The 14,442-nt window shown below is 48.6% G+C and overlaps 1 protein-coding gene across 1 annotated transcript in view; it reads right to left on the bottom strand.

The window, feature by feature from the left end:
* Window positions 1-14,442, bottom strand: part of KCNB1 (potassium voltage-gated channel subfamily B member 1) — a 114,820-nt gene that overhangs the window by 55,872 nt on the left and 44,506 nt on the right. The gene's annotated exons all lie outside the window — the stretch shown is intronic.

The raw sequence follows: 14,442 nt of genomic DNA, 5'->3' as shown, positions 1-14,442 counted from the left end.
GTCTGAGAAGCATCCACTCCTTTAGACTGAGCTTGAGAATTTCTGTCTGCTGGGCACCCCACTTGGTCACCTTCATTCATTTACCTGACCACATGCAGTCTCTGGAGAATTTTATACTCTCAAGCCAGGTCTCCAGGCTGAGGTCACTAAGCTTGGTTTGGGAGGGAGGGAGTGGGGCATAGACATTTCTTTGCTTTGATTAGATAGAATTGAGTTGATGGACTAATCTAGGGGTTCCAGGTGGGTAAGCAAAGGCATGAAAGTGTAGGGCAAGTTCTAGGACTGCCAAGAAGTAGCCTGGAGTGGGAAGATGGGACCAGAACCTGGAGGGCCTTGAATGCCTTGTTAAGTCCTTCAGCTTCTCCTGAGGGTAGTGGGGAGCCACAGAAGATTGCAAGGCAAGGGACACGGTCAGAGCCAGCAGGGGTGTGGGGAAGCAGGAGTGAGAATCACCCTTGGTATCAAGTCTGGCTCAGGGTTCTCTTGGGGCCAAACCCCAGTCTGGAGAGCATACAGGGGTGATAAGGTTGGTGTCTTCCATCAGCCCCTCCTGGCTCCTTCCTCTCACTGTCTTATAATAATAGTGTTTTCAGTACAGACGTTCTGGGTCCCCTGCCGTGGCTCACTCAGCCACCCTTCCAGAGAGAAAACAAAAAGCAGTGTTTTTCCACATCTATTTTAGACTGCTGCCTACATCCTTGTTCTTCGTGAGGAACACACATCCCAGAGGGCCCCTTTCTCAGTTGTGGCCAGCAGGCAGGTCTGGACCACCAGGCTGGTTCCAACAGGAAAGAGCCAGCAGATGTAACAGAATCATGCCTGTTAGGCTGGGAGCTGCCTGGGGATGGTGGCGTCACTGAGTCCCAGAGATGTGGAAGACAGGGGGAAGGAAGTTTGTTCTAGTCCACACGCCTTTCCTGGATGGACCATCTTAAACTATTCTGAATGTCTAGGAAGAGCCCCCTGTCCTTGTTTCCTAAAGATGATCCCTGCAGTTTGGGAGTTTGTGTCCATACAGTATGGTTCATTTGTGCCCAGTATGGTTCATTTACTAATGGACTGCACCTGGATGTATCCAGCACACCCATTTAACAGGTAGTAAAACTGAGGCCTGAAAAGGAAGCATGGTTTGCTCAAGATTATAGAGTGGCTGGCCACAATCTGAAAAGACCAGAATGTAAAATCTCAGAGGGCATGCATTTTATTTGCCTTGGTCACAGGTCCATATCCATCACATAACATAGTATCTGGCAAATAACAGGCTCTTGATAAATATCTGCTGAATGAATAAATAACATCTCTACTGGTGTGCTGCAGTCCATGGGGTCACAAAGAGTTGGACACGGCATAGCAGCTGCACAGTAACACACAGCTGTTTTTAGCTTTTACAAATACTTCTTTCACACGTGTCCTCATTTTGACTGTCATAATTATCTTTCAGGCTAGGAATGGCGTCTTTCCTTATTTTGCAAGGAAGGAAATGCAGGTTAGAGAGGTTTAGTCACCTGCCCGGGATCACACAACCTTGAAGAAGCAGACCTGAATCCCAAATGTCTTCCTGTGGGATCTCTTTAGAATATTCAAGTAGAGGAAGAGACCTTGGCAACATCCAACCACGAGGTAAAAGCCTTGGCCCGCAAGAGCAGCTCTGGCCTGATTTCTACTCCACAGTCTGGGGGGAGAGAGACCCAGAGAGCAGTTCCTCAAACTGTTCAACAGACGTGCCATACGAGCCAGCAGTTCCACTCCTGGGTGTAGCTCCAAGAGAACCGAAAACCTCTCTCCACACGAAAACATGTACACGCATGTTCATAGCAGCCTTAGTCATAAAAGCCAGGAAGTAGAAAAAACCCAAATGCTGACAAACTGACGAAGGATGCACCACGTGTGGCAAATACACACAATGGGATATCATTCACCATAAAAACGAATGAAGCGCTGCTGCCCGCTACGGCACAGATGAGCCTTGAACACACCACGCTAAGTGAAAGGAGCCAGACGCAAAAGGCCACCTGCTGTATGATCCGTTTACAGGAAATGTCCAGAAGAGGCAAATCTAAATGGACAGAGAGCAGCTTACTGGTTGCCAGGGGCCGAGGGAACCCAGGAATGGAGCGTGACTGCTCATGGGTATGGGGTTTCTTTGGGGGATGATGTAAATGTTCTAGAATTAGACTATGGTGATGGCTGCACAAACTCTGCAAATACACTAAAAACTACTGAGTCATACCTTTTAAAAAATACATAGGTTCAGAGGGTTTTATTTTATTTATGTATTTTTTGGCCGCACTTTGAGGCATGCAGGATCTTAGTTCCCTGACCAGGCATTGAACCAACGCCCCTTGAAGTAGAAGCTCACATTTTAACCACTGGACTGCCAGGGAAACCCCTGAGTTACACCTTTTAAATGGGTGAATTTTATGCCGTGAATTCCATCCCAACCAAACCAGTTTTTAAAAAATACCGAGAAGCATTTCCATGACAACAGAGTTTTAGTTAGAAAGGGAAACACACAAATAAGAAAATATCCCCAGTTCAGGCAGCCCCGTGCTGTCTTCCTGGATGTCTCAAGAAGGCTTTCAAGACAGAATTCCAATCCCAAGCCCCAACGATTCACCTGTGGGCTTGTTCCCTGATGTCTTGCTGAAGCCATCCACCTTTCTTAGTTCGAGAGAACCTTGCCACCCCGATTACCCTGGCAAAGAGATGGAGGCTCAGAGAAAGGAAGTGACTTACCCAAGGTCACACAGGGTGTGATGCTTTCAGCTACAGCACAATACAAGCAACCAGCCAGGTGACCTGGGGCCACTTGCTGGGGAACGCCAGTCAAGTTCCTCGTTCTCTGTGGGCCTTGGTTTCCCCATCTGAACCACAAAATCCCAGCTCACTGCCCCCTTCACTGTCCAGGCGGGTGATTCAGCCCGAACACTCCTCACTACCTCTGATAGAATGATTCTCCACATTTCATCAGATTTCACTTGAACAAAGACAAACAGCTTTTCTCAGACCTCCACCCACCCAGGGATTCTAGGCTAAATCTGTGCTGTTTTTCTCGACTCTGTGCTTCCATTACCTGGCAGGCTGCTCTGCACTGTGGCCTCTGTAGCCACTTCTCCAATAACCCTGAAGTCTAGGTTCAAGGAAGACACGGTTGTTGTCAGGTGAAGCATTTGCATAATGTGATTTCACAGGCGTGCTTTCTTCAGAGCTGAATGAGATGCTTTTCAGGGGCCCTCCCTTTACTTTTGAAGTTCTAGGTTCAGCTTTGGGGTTTGCAGACCTAAGAAGACTTCCCCACCAAAGTGTTCAGGCACAGCTTCAAACACACACCTTTTCATATCTCTATCCATATGCCTACCCATTTTCCCATTCATTCATTATTTCAACAAAAATATATCGAGGGTCTCCTACATGTCAGGCACTGTGTTAGTCACTGCGTATGGTGGGAAGAAAAGATAAAACAGGTTCTTTGTCCTCATGGAGCTCACAGACTAGTAGAGGAAGATGAGTCTTAAGAGATGCACAAAATATTAACACAAACTAGGATGAATGCCACCAGAGGAAAGTTCAGAATAATAAGGGCAACCTAATTTCTATCAGGGAGCAGAGGAGATCTCTGTGAGGAAGTTGACATGTGAGATAAGGTCTGAAGCATGATTAACAGTGAGAAATGCTCTTGGTTCATGAAGTAGAAAATTCTGACTAAGAAAGGGTCAAGCAAGCAGGAGATTTATAGCTTCACATAACAAAATGTCCCAAGACAGACTTACCCCATCACTGAGGCTCACAACAATATTATCAGAGATCCAAGTCCTCTACCATCTGTTCTACCAACCTCAGAGGAACAAAATGTCCCAAGACAGACTTACCCCATCACTGAGGCTCACAACAATATTATCAGAGATCCAAGTTCTCTACCATCTGCTCTACCAACCTCAGAGGATTGGCTCTTTTCCCAGGCTCACTCACCTCATGGACCCAAAGTGGCTGCCACCATCTGACCATCATGTGAAGACACGGCCACAACCAAGAACACGAAAAAAGTCCTTCTCATCCGCCTATCATTTTCTGAAATAGATGACAACCCTTCCAGAAGTGTCCCAGCAGATCTGATGGGTGGCATCACATATCCACATCTAAGCCATCACTGGCAAAAGGAATGGGGCCACCATAATGGTCTCAAACCAGCAGTTTTTACCCAAAGGTGATTTTTTTCCCCCTCCACAGGACATTTTTGGTGCAATAATTGTGTGTGTCTGTGTGTGTGTGTGCATATCAGGGGTGCTACTGGCATCTAGTAGGTAGAGGTATGTGGTACTATTAAACATACTATAGTGTACAGGACAGCCCCCACTCCAGAATTATCCAGATGTCAACAGTGCGGAAGTTGAAAAATCAGAGGCAAATACTGACTCACGGGGGCGGCAGGTGGAAGAAGGGTGGGGAAATTGGTTAGGGAAGGTTTCCTGGAGGCTATAAGAGCTCAGCTGAGTCTAAAAAGGCAGGACATTGTCCAAACCAATGCAGGTAATGAGTTAAGCCTAGCATCTCGCCAGTGTCTGAGCAGAAATGCAGATGACCCTTCCACTTTTCCTGCCTCTACCAGCAGGAGGTGAGCTCATGTGGGCAGGGATCTTGCCTATCCTCCTCAGGGTTTCATCCCCATTCCCCGTTCAGCGACGATGGTCACAGAGGCTGTTCGACAGGTCACTGGTAATGAAGACGTGAACGGACGGAGGCAGCAGTCTCTTGACTGTGAAATCTCTGGAAATTTCTGGGCATCACACAGAGTGGACATCATGTCACACAGAGTAAATGAGCATAGGAGGGGCAGTCAGTGAGCAGTAGTCAGACCCTCCGAAATGATCCAGTCCCATCATGGGACAGATGGATGGGCAGACCCTGGGAGGGCGGCGAGTTCAAATGCACTCAGCAAGCTGGGGGCAGCCGCAGGCCACGCGCCCCTCTATGAGCCCAGGATCAACACGAACAGGGACGGACTCGCCCGGTGGAGCAGTGGCTAGGAATCTGCCTTCCAGTGTCTCCTTACAAAGCGGTTTTCCTGGATTCGCTGACCTCGCGACCCCAAAAGCGCGCCAAGCAGGGCTGCCGTTTTGGAGGACGCTTCTCCGCTCTGGTCGCGGAACGACTGCTGAACCGGCCAGACAAAAATGGCTGGCCCACGCACGTGTTTTGTTTGGCCCATGCTGTTCTTAAAATTTTTACCATGTGCCGTCTTTGCCAACAATAAAAGTAATTGGGAGAGTGAGCCTATAAACCCAGCTTCTCATTTAGATAATCGGGAGGTTTGGCAGTACTTTGTGCCCATTTTCTGGCACGGTTGCCATTTCCCGGAGCTGGACTGTGGCCTCAGTCCGGATACCAGCGCTCCATCCCAGCCCAGGGGCCTTCTGGCACCTCACTCGCCTGCAGCTCCAGAAAGGCGTTCTGAGATGAGAGTCCAGCCCCAGCAGAGGGGGCCCAAACGGGAGTGGGCGAGGCTGTCCGGAGACCCCCAGGCAGGCCACTCCCCCCCTCCCTCAGAAGGAAGCGCCTTAGTGACCATGGCAACAGGCTGCCAGTCGCAACATATCTTCCATTCGAAAAGGAGAAATGACAAAGGACACCTCTCAGCGCAGGCAACATCAGCTCCCAGTACCCCCAAAACCTAAGAGCCAGAAGGAGTGTGATCTGTCCTCTCCAGTCTGAGCCCCCAAACACCCCCATTTGTCCAACCAATCCAGAGATGGGGTGTTGGGAGGGGTTGATTTAGATTCCACCTTATATAAAAAGACCAGAAAGTGTTCCATTAGAGATAGAGGAAGGCGTGGGTGTCTGAGACGGGGCTCTGTTTCTGGGCAAATGTACACATTCCCTGCTGTCTCCCTCCCTCTCCCCTTCCCCTGGGCAGAAGCACTGCCTCTCCTGGCAGCTCAGCGCAGCCATCTTCCGCTCAGCCGTGACCTAAGCCCTTCGTCAGTATCCTGGAGCCCCCAGTGCATCCGGCGTGTTTCTAGACTGCTTACAGGATCAGAAGGAAATGAGGGAATGGAATGAGAGAATTATCCAGAAATAAGAAAATGCCTCACGCGATAGTTCCCTTTGAAACTAAGAAGCTGAAACCCAGAACACTGGAAAACGGCAGCCGTATTGAGAAAAGAAGCAAAGAGAAGAGTGCCAGATAGCACCCAAGTCCCCTCCTGGGACTGAAAACCATAAATATTAATGGCCATAACCATCTGGTATTAGTCATAATGCCTGATAAATTAAGGTCATTTTACCGGGAGTAAAGAGCCGTGTTGATGGCAGCAAAAGGTAACAGTGTTGCTGGCTGCATGACTGGTGTGGCCCGCCAAGGTGATGGCATAAAGCAGAAGATCCAGGTCCAGTCTGGAAAGCGGGGTAGTGGCTTCTAGAACCGGTGGGGTGGGGGTCCTGGGACAGGGCTGATCTAGATGTAGCTTCAGACAGGTGCAGGCTGGGAAGATAATGCTTCCAGAGATGGGACTTCCCTGGTGGTCTAGTGTTTAAGACCCTGCCCTTGCACTGCGGGGAACGTGGGTTTGATCCCCAGTCAGGGAATGAAGATTCCCACATCTAATGCAGTGTGATAATATAAATAAATAAATTAAAAAAAAAAGAGAGCTTCCAGAGGAGGTGAGTCCAGGTGGTCAGGGAGAGGGGAGTATCAGGGGAGGCGAGTCCCAGGGTGCAAATGCTTGGGCAGAGAGCGGAAATCCTGGCTGCGGCCAATCCTGTTTCGTTGCAGTCTTGATGTTTCTTCTTCCTCTACCTTCTCCCTGCTCCTCTCTTCTCTTTTTTCTCTGCCTTTACACCTGCCAGGGCCAACTTCACTATGAAATGCCTGAGGGACAGAGTGTGGGGCTCACGTGGATTCTAGGGACCTCTCCCCAGTGTTCTCACTTCTTTATAATTAGAAGGAAGACCACAAATTTTTAATTTTTTTGATTGTGCTGCATGGCTTGAGGGATCTTAGGTCACTGACCAGGGATCAGACCTCGGCCCTTGGCAGTGAAAAACGAGGAGTCCTAACTGCCGAACCACCAGGAAAATCCCCGAAACACAACGGACTTTTAGACTGCAGAAGATGTTTTCATATGTAATCTTACTCTGTTCACCTTTGTATCAATGCAGCCATCAAATGTAACATTTAGTAGTTTTTGGGGAGCGAGGCCAAAGTTCTCAGGGCCTGTGAAAAGGGTAACATGGTCCTGCTTTCTGCCACCCTCCGCTGTTCCATCTCCCTCCCCTGCTCCCACGAGCCAGGGGATCTTAAACAATCAGCATTGCCTTATGGAGTCTCAGCTTCAACCTGTGTAAAACGGACTGATAATAATAATAATGATGCTGCTGCTGCTGCTGCTAAGTCGCTTCAGTCGTGTCTGACTCTGTGCGACCCCATAGACGGCAGCCCACCAGGCTCCCCCATCCCTGGGATTCTCCAGGCAAGAACACTGGAGTGGGTTGCCATTTCCTTCTCCAATGCATAAAAGTGAAAAGTGAAAGTGAAGTCGCTCAGTCATGTCCGACTCCCAGCGACCCCATGGACTGCAGCCCACCAGGCTCCTCCATCCATGGGATTTTCCAGGCAAGAGTACTGGAGTGGGGTGCCGTTGCCTTCTCCAATAATGATGATAGTTTGGTGAAATAGTTTGGTGAAATAACATTAGAGAAAGCTCTGGGCACAAAGTGGTGCTGACCAGTGGTATTTCCCTTCCCTTACAGGAGGTTCTGGGGTCCTGGGAGTGAGAGGTGTGATTTATAGAAAAATCTCAGGGGACAAAGTCCCTGGTAATCAGCAACCCCGGCCTATCTTTTTTTGTTGCAGTTGTTTAGTTGCTAAGTCATATCCAACTCTTTGCAGTCCCCACCTCCTCCCTGTTAGAGCATGGCGCAGCCCTCTCTCTCCCTGTTTCCTGGGCTCTCTGGTTCTTCTAAAAGACAAACACTTGACCCTCCGAGGAAACTCACAAGGCGCTTGATGAGAGAGATCAAATAATGTCTCCAGATCCCAACAGAAAGCAAGCATCTATTTGGCTGGCTCTGGCAAGGGAAGGGGGGCCTTCTAAGCTCAGCTCCATGTCAGCCAGGGCTGGATGCCTGATATACAGAACCCAGTGCCAAGTGAAAATGCAGGGCCCCTTGTTCAGAAATTATTATGATTTTCCAGACAGTGACAGCAGAGCATAAACAAAGTGTGGGGCCCTTCCGAGCGTGGAGCCCAGCGCTACTGCAGGACTTGGGAGCTCGAGACAGTGCCTGTGGTCGGTTTGGAGCTGCCGGCCTGAGGGTGGGGGTGGCAGTGGGAGGGGGAGGTGTCCGCAGTGATGCTAACTCTGGTTCTCCATCCCCACTCCACTTATGCCTAGCCGCAGGCCTGGCACATCGTAGGTAACCTGCAAGCTTCTTTAAAAAAATTTATTTTTATGTGGACCACATTTAAAAAAAATCTGTATTAAATTTTTTACAGTATTGCTTCTGTTTTATTTTATTTTTTTAGTCATGAGGCAAGTAAAATTTTAGCTCCCCTGACCAAGGATCAAACCTGCAACCCTCACATTGGAAGGGGAGGTCTTAACCACTGGACCACCAGGGAAGTGCCCTTGTAAGTTCTTCCTGACTCACAGCTCACTCACTTATCCTCTTAGCACTGGGCCTACAATGTCAGATGAGACCCCTCCTGGGGGTCTGTGCCCTGGACCCTCCCCTTCCTCCCTCTGCCCCCAGATCCCTAGCTCCAAGTTATGCCGACCAGAAGCACCCCAACCCCTGCCCATCACACACAGTATAGGCCAGGAGTAAAAATAAAATGAAAAAGCAATTGAAATAATAAAAGCCAGATTTGTTAAGCATTTACAAGGTGTCAGTCTAAGCACTGGGTCTATCTCACCCTGTTTTTTTTAAAGCTTCATTTGAATATATTAAAAAAAATACATGTATGTATTTGGCTGCTTTGGGTCTTAGTTGCAGCACTCAGAATCTTCCTCGCGTCATGTGGGGTCTTTTTGTTGCAGAGCATGGACTCTCTAGCTGTGGTGCTTGGGCTCCAGAGCTCGAGGGCTCAGTAGTTGCGTCGTGGCACGTGATATCTAAGTTCCCCGACCCGGGATCGAACCCGCATCCCCTGCACTGCTAGGTGGACTCTTAACCACTGGACCACCAGGGAAGTCGCGATCTCAGCCTATGTTAATTCTCACACAGACTTTCTGAAGTGAGATCTCCAGTTGGCAGAGGAGGAACCTGAGGCCCAGAGAGGTCAGATTCCTTGGCCAAGGCCACGCAGTTGGGAAGTGGAGGACCTGGGCTCCAGTGAAGGCTGATGCTGGGCCCCAACAGGGCTGGGAAAAGAGGGTCACATTGTGTCCTCCCAGCCTCTGGGCAGAAGAGCTACAAACCCCCATGAGATGCCTTCTCCTGGGAGTGGAGAAGAGAGCGAGTGTGACAGAAGAGGAGTGTGTGGCCCCCAAGAGAGCCCTGGGCTACAGGTCCTGAGAGCCAGGCTCAAATCTGGGTTCTTGCTAGAGGTCTCCCTGCGAGGTCACTCACCCTGATCTGCACCTCCCCTCAAGCCTGCTGACCTCACCTCCTGCTCCCTCCCTTTCCTCCCACACCTGCACACTGGCCTCCCTACCAGTCCTAGAAACTACTAAATGCATTTCCACCCCAGGACATTTGCACTTGATGCTTTCACTTCTGGAGCGCCCTCATGCTGCAATTCACATGGCTCCTTAGTTTTCTGATTTAAAGTCAATGTCCATGAAGCGTGTGTGTGTGTGTGTGTGTGTGTATGTGGCGGGGGTGGGGGAGCAGGATCTGTTTTCTCTGTGACAGAGAGGCTTCTCTGATTGCCTCACTTGGAAATATATATAAACTGCTTTGAACGGCACCTGACCCTTGGTAAACACCACAGAAGTGTCTAGTACTATTGCTATTTAGCCGCTAAGTTTTGTCCAACTCTTTTGGACCCCATGGACTGTAGCCCACCAGGCTCCTCTGTCCATAGGATTTCCCAGGCAAGAATACTGGAGTGGGTTGCTGTTTTCTTCTCCAGGGGATCTTTCCGACTCAGGGATCGAACCTACATCTCCTGCATTGGCAGGCAGATTCTTTACCAATTAGCCATCTGGGAAGTCACATCTAGTACTATTATTATCATCTAAATCAGCAGCCTCTCTACTTGTCACTCAACTTCCCTTTTCTCTACTCTTCCCTTTTCTCTACTCTTCTTCACTGCACTTATCCCTTCCTGAGATCACCTTCCATGTTTGTCCACATGTGCACTATGTAACTCTCCCACTACAGGAAGAGCTCCGTGGGCTGAGTCTTGGCCATGCTGGAACCTCCCCACTGACTGAGTTGGCATAGGGCTCAGATGGTGTCCCAGGGCCCAGAAGTCAGAGCCTCACTTTTTTTTTCAGGAGGTAGCAGCAGCTCCCACAAAGGCTGAGGAGCAAATGGAAGGAGGGGAGACCCAGACATAGTTCTGCAATACTGGGGAGGAGACTGAGTGATGCTTCCTAGAGATTAGCCCTCAAAGCTAGCCACTCCTGCCAGTCAGAGTGGAGGAATGCCCTGGAGAGTGGCCAGCCTCAGACAGATCCTGGCTGGCGATGGTGTGTGTGTGTGTGTGTGTTTCAGGGGTGGGGCACCTCTTAGCATCAGACTTCAGCCCTGTCCTAATCTGGAGAGCAATTGAGTTGGCTGAGCCATGTAGATTTTGTCATTCAATTCACTCTCTCAAGTAATGTTCATGATTAGCCATCAGGGAAAGGCAAATCAAAAACACTGGGAAGGGACTTCCCTGGTGGTCCCATGGCTAAGACTCCATGCTCCCAATGCAGGGGGCCTGGGTTCAGGCCCTGGTCAGGGAACTAGATCTCACATGTTGCAGTTAAGAGTTTGCATGTTGCAACTAAGACCCAGTGCAGTCAAATAAATTTTAAAAAATTAAAAAAAAAACCAATGGGAAATTCCACTTCATACCCATTAGGATGGCTAGAATTAAAAAAAAAAAACAAAACAGTAAGAAGTGTAGATCAAGATGTTGTGATCACTGACCTAGAGCCAGACATCCTGGAATGTGAAGTCAAGTGGGTCTTAGAAAGTATCACTACAAACAAAGCTAGTGGAGGTGATGGAATTCCAGTTGAGCTATTTCAAATCCTGAAAGACGATGCTGTAAAAGTGCTGCACTCAATATGCCAGCAAATTTGGAAAACTCAGCAGTGGCCACAGGACTGGAAAAGGTCAGTGTTCATTCCAATCCCAAAGAAAGACAATGCAAAGAATGCTCAAAGTACCGCACAATTGCACTCATCTCACACACTAGTAAAGTAATGCTCAAAATTCTCCAAGCCAGGCTTCAGCAATACGTGAACTGTGAACTTCCAGATGTTCAAGCTGGTTTTAGAAAAGGCAGAGGAACCAGAGATCAAATTGCCAACATCCGCTGAATCATCGAAAAAGGAAGAGAGTTCCAGAAAAACATCTATTTCTGCTTTATTGACTATGCCAAAGCCTTTGACTGTGTGGATCACAATAAACTGTGGAAAATTCTGAAAGAGATGGGAATACCAGAGCACCTGACCTGCCTCTTGAGAAACCTATATGTAGATCAGGAAGCAACAGTTAGAACTGGACATGGAACAACAGACTGGTTCCAAATAGAAAAAGGAGTACGTCAAGGCTGTATATTGTCACCCTGCTTATTTAACTTAAATGCAGAGTACATCATGAGAAACACTGGGCTGGAGGAAGCACAAGCTGGAATCAAGTTTGCCGGGAAAAACATCAATAACCTCAGATATGCAGATGACACCACCCTTATGGCAGAAAGTGAAGAGGAACTAAAAAGCTCTTGATGAAAGTGAAAGAGGAGAGTGAAAAAGTTCGCTTAAAGCTCAACATTCAGAAAACGAAGATCATGGCATCCGGTCTTATCACTTCATGGCAAATAGATGGGGAAACAGTGGACACATTGGTTGACTTTATTTTTCTGGGCTCCAAAATCACAGCAGATGGTGATTGCAGCCATGAAATTAAAAGACATGTGCTCCTTGGAAGGAAAGTTATGACCAACCTAAACAGCATATTCAAAAGCAGAGACATTACTTTGCCCACGAAGGTCCGTCTAGTCAAGGCTATGGTTTTTCCTGTGGTCATGTATGGATGTGAGAGTTGGGCTATAAAGAAAGCTGAGCGCCGAAGAATTGATGCTTTTGAACTGTGGTGTTGGAGAAGACTCTTGAGAGTCCCTTGGACTGCAAGGAGATCCAACCAGTCCATTCTAAAGGAGATCAGTCCTGGGTATTCATTGGAGGGACTGATGTTGAAGCTGAAACTCCAATACTTTGGCCACCTGATGTGAAGAGCTGACTCATTTGAAAAGACCCTGATGCTGGGAAAGATTGAGGGCAGGAGAAGAAAGGGACAACAGAGGATGAGACAGTTGGATGGCATCACCAACTCAATGGACATGGGTTTGGGTAACTCTGGGAGTTGGTGATGGACAGGGAGGCCTGGCGTGCTGCGGTTCATGGGGTCGCAAAGAGTTGGACACGACTTAGTGACTGAACTGAACTGAACTGAACAAGTGTAGAGGAAGTGGAACTCTCAAATATTGCTGGTGGGAATGCAGGAAGGCACAGCCACTTTGGGAAGCAGTCTGGCAGCTCCTCAGAAGGTTAAACATAGAGTTACCAAATGATCCGGCAATCCACTCCTGAGCATATAGCCAAGAGAAGTGACAACCTATGTCCACGTAAGAACTTGTTTACTAAAGTTCACAGCAGCATTATTTATCATAGCCAAAGGAAGAAACAACCTGAACATCCATCAGCTGTTGAAGGATAAGCAAAGTGCAGCATCCTCCATACAACGGAATGTTACTCAGCCATAGAAACGAGTGAACTACTGATACATGTTACGTGGAAGAACTTTGAGAACATTATGCACTTGAAAGAAGCCAGACACAGAAGGCTGCATACTGCATGACCCCACTTAGGTGAAATGTGCAGAATAGGCAAACCACAGAGACAGAAACAGATCAGTGTTTGCCTAGGACTGGAAAGGGGGTGGGGAAATGGAAGAGTGATTGCTAGTGGGTGCGGGTTTTCTTTCTGGGATGACAAAAATGCTTCAGGGACTTCTCTGCTGTTCCAGTGGTTAAGACTCCATGCTCCCACTGCAGGGGGTTTGGGTTCGATCCCGGTCAGGGAACTAAGATCCCACATGCTGTGCGGTGCGGCCAAAAAAATAAAATGATAGAGCATTTGTGTGAGCGAGGTTCTCCTCTTATCAAACAAAACTATTTTTAAAATGCTTTAAAATTGATTATGGTAATGGTTGCACCGCTCTGTATATACTGAAAATGATTGAATTGTACATTTTAAATGGGTAAATGATACATCTCAATATCTCAACAGAACTGTTATATATATGTGGATGTGTATGCAGATAGATAGATATATTTATGAGCTGAGTGAGTAAAACAAAATGCCTGGCCTCTCAGGAAGTAACAAGAAGGAGACAAGGGAACAAATAAAAGTGTCATTTGACTTGTGGAGAGAAGAAAAATAAAGCAGGAAGGGAAGACAGGGATAGGTGGCAGGGACAAGGCACTCAGGAAGGCCACTCTGAGGAGGTGACATTTGAACCTGAGTGAAGAGATGGAGGGAGTCACTGATATCTGGTGGGACAGCACCTGGAGAAACAGCAAGTGCAAAGGCACTGAGGCAGGAGAAATAATCCAGTGGGGCTGGGGACTTCCCTGGTGGTCCAGTGGCTAAGACTCCACACTCCCAATGCAGGAGGTCTGGGTTCAGTTCCTGGTCACAGAACTAGATCCCACATGCCGCAGCTAAAGATCACATGCAGCTCCCCCCTCCCCCCCAAAAAAGTTTTAAAAAAAATCCAGTGGGGCTGGAATGTAAGGAGCCAGGGGGAGGATAGCAGGAGGCGACACCAGAGAATTGATGGGGGCTGGATCACGGAGGGGTTGGTAGGCTGTGCTGAGAACGGTAGCCTTATTCTGAGTGAGGTGGGAGCCATGAGGCAGTTGAGAACAGAGCGGGGATGGGTTCTGACTCAGGTGTTCGTGGACGCCCTTTGGCTGGGGATGGAGAGTGGACTTGGGGGTGGAAGTCGGCAGGAGGGAAGCTGGGAAACCAGGGAGGAGGCTACCATGATGGGCCAGGTGAGAGATGATGGGGGCCTGGCCTGGAGGCTGAAAGAGGAGGTGTGGGAAGTGCTCAGGGGCTGGCGTGGAGTGCACCATCCCATCCTTGGACTTGCCTGCACCTCCCTACAGCCCTGGCATTTGCAGGGACTTTTAGAGAGGGGGCTTCCTACCTAATGATCAGTCTGAACTCCTTGCACTGTCCAAGGTCAACACCCAATCCACAGACCCTACCCAGAACCCTG

The sequence above is a fragment of the Bubalus bubalis genome, chromosome 14 (assembly GCF_019923935.1).
Source record: "Bubalus bubalis isolate 160015118507 breed Murrah chromosome 14, NDDB_SH_1, whole genome shotgun sequence".
NCBI classification, from domain to species: Eukaryota; Metazoa; Chordata; class Mammalia; order Artiodactyla; family Bovidae; genus Bubalus; species Bubalus bubalis.
This window is presented reverse-complemented; position numbering and strand designations above follow the sequence as displayed.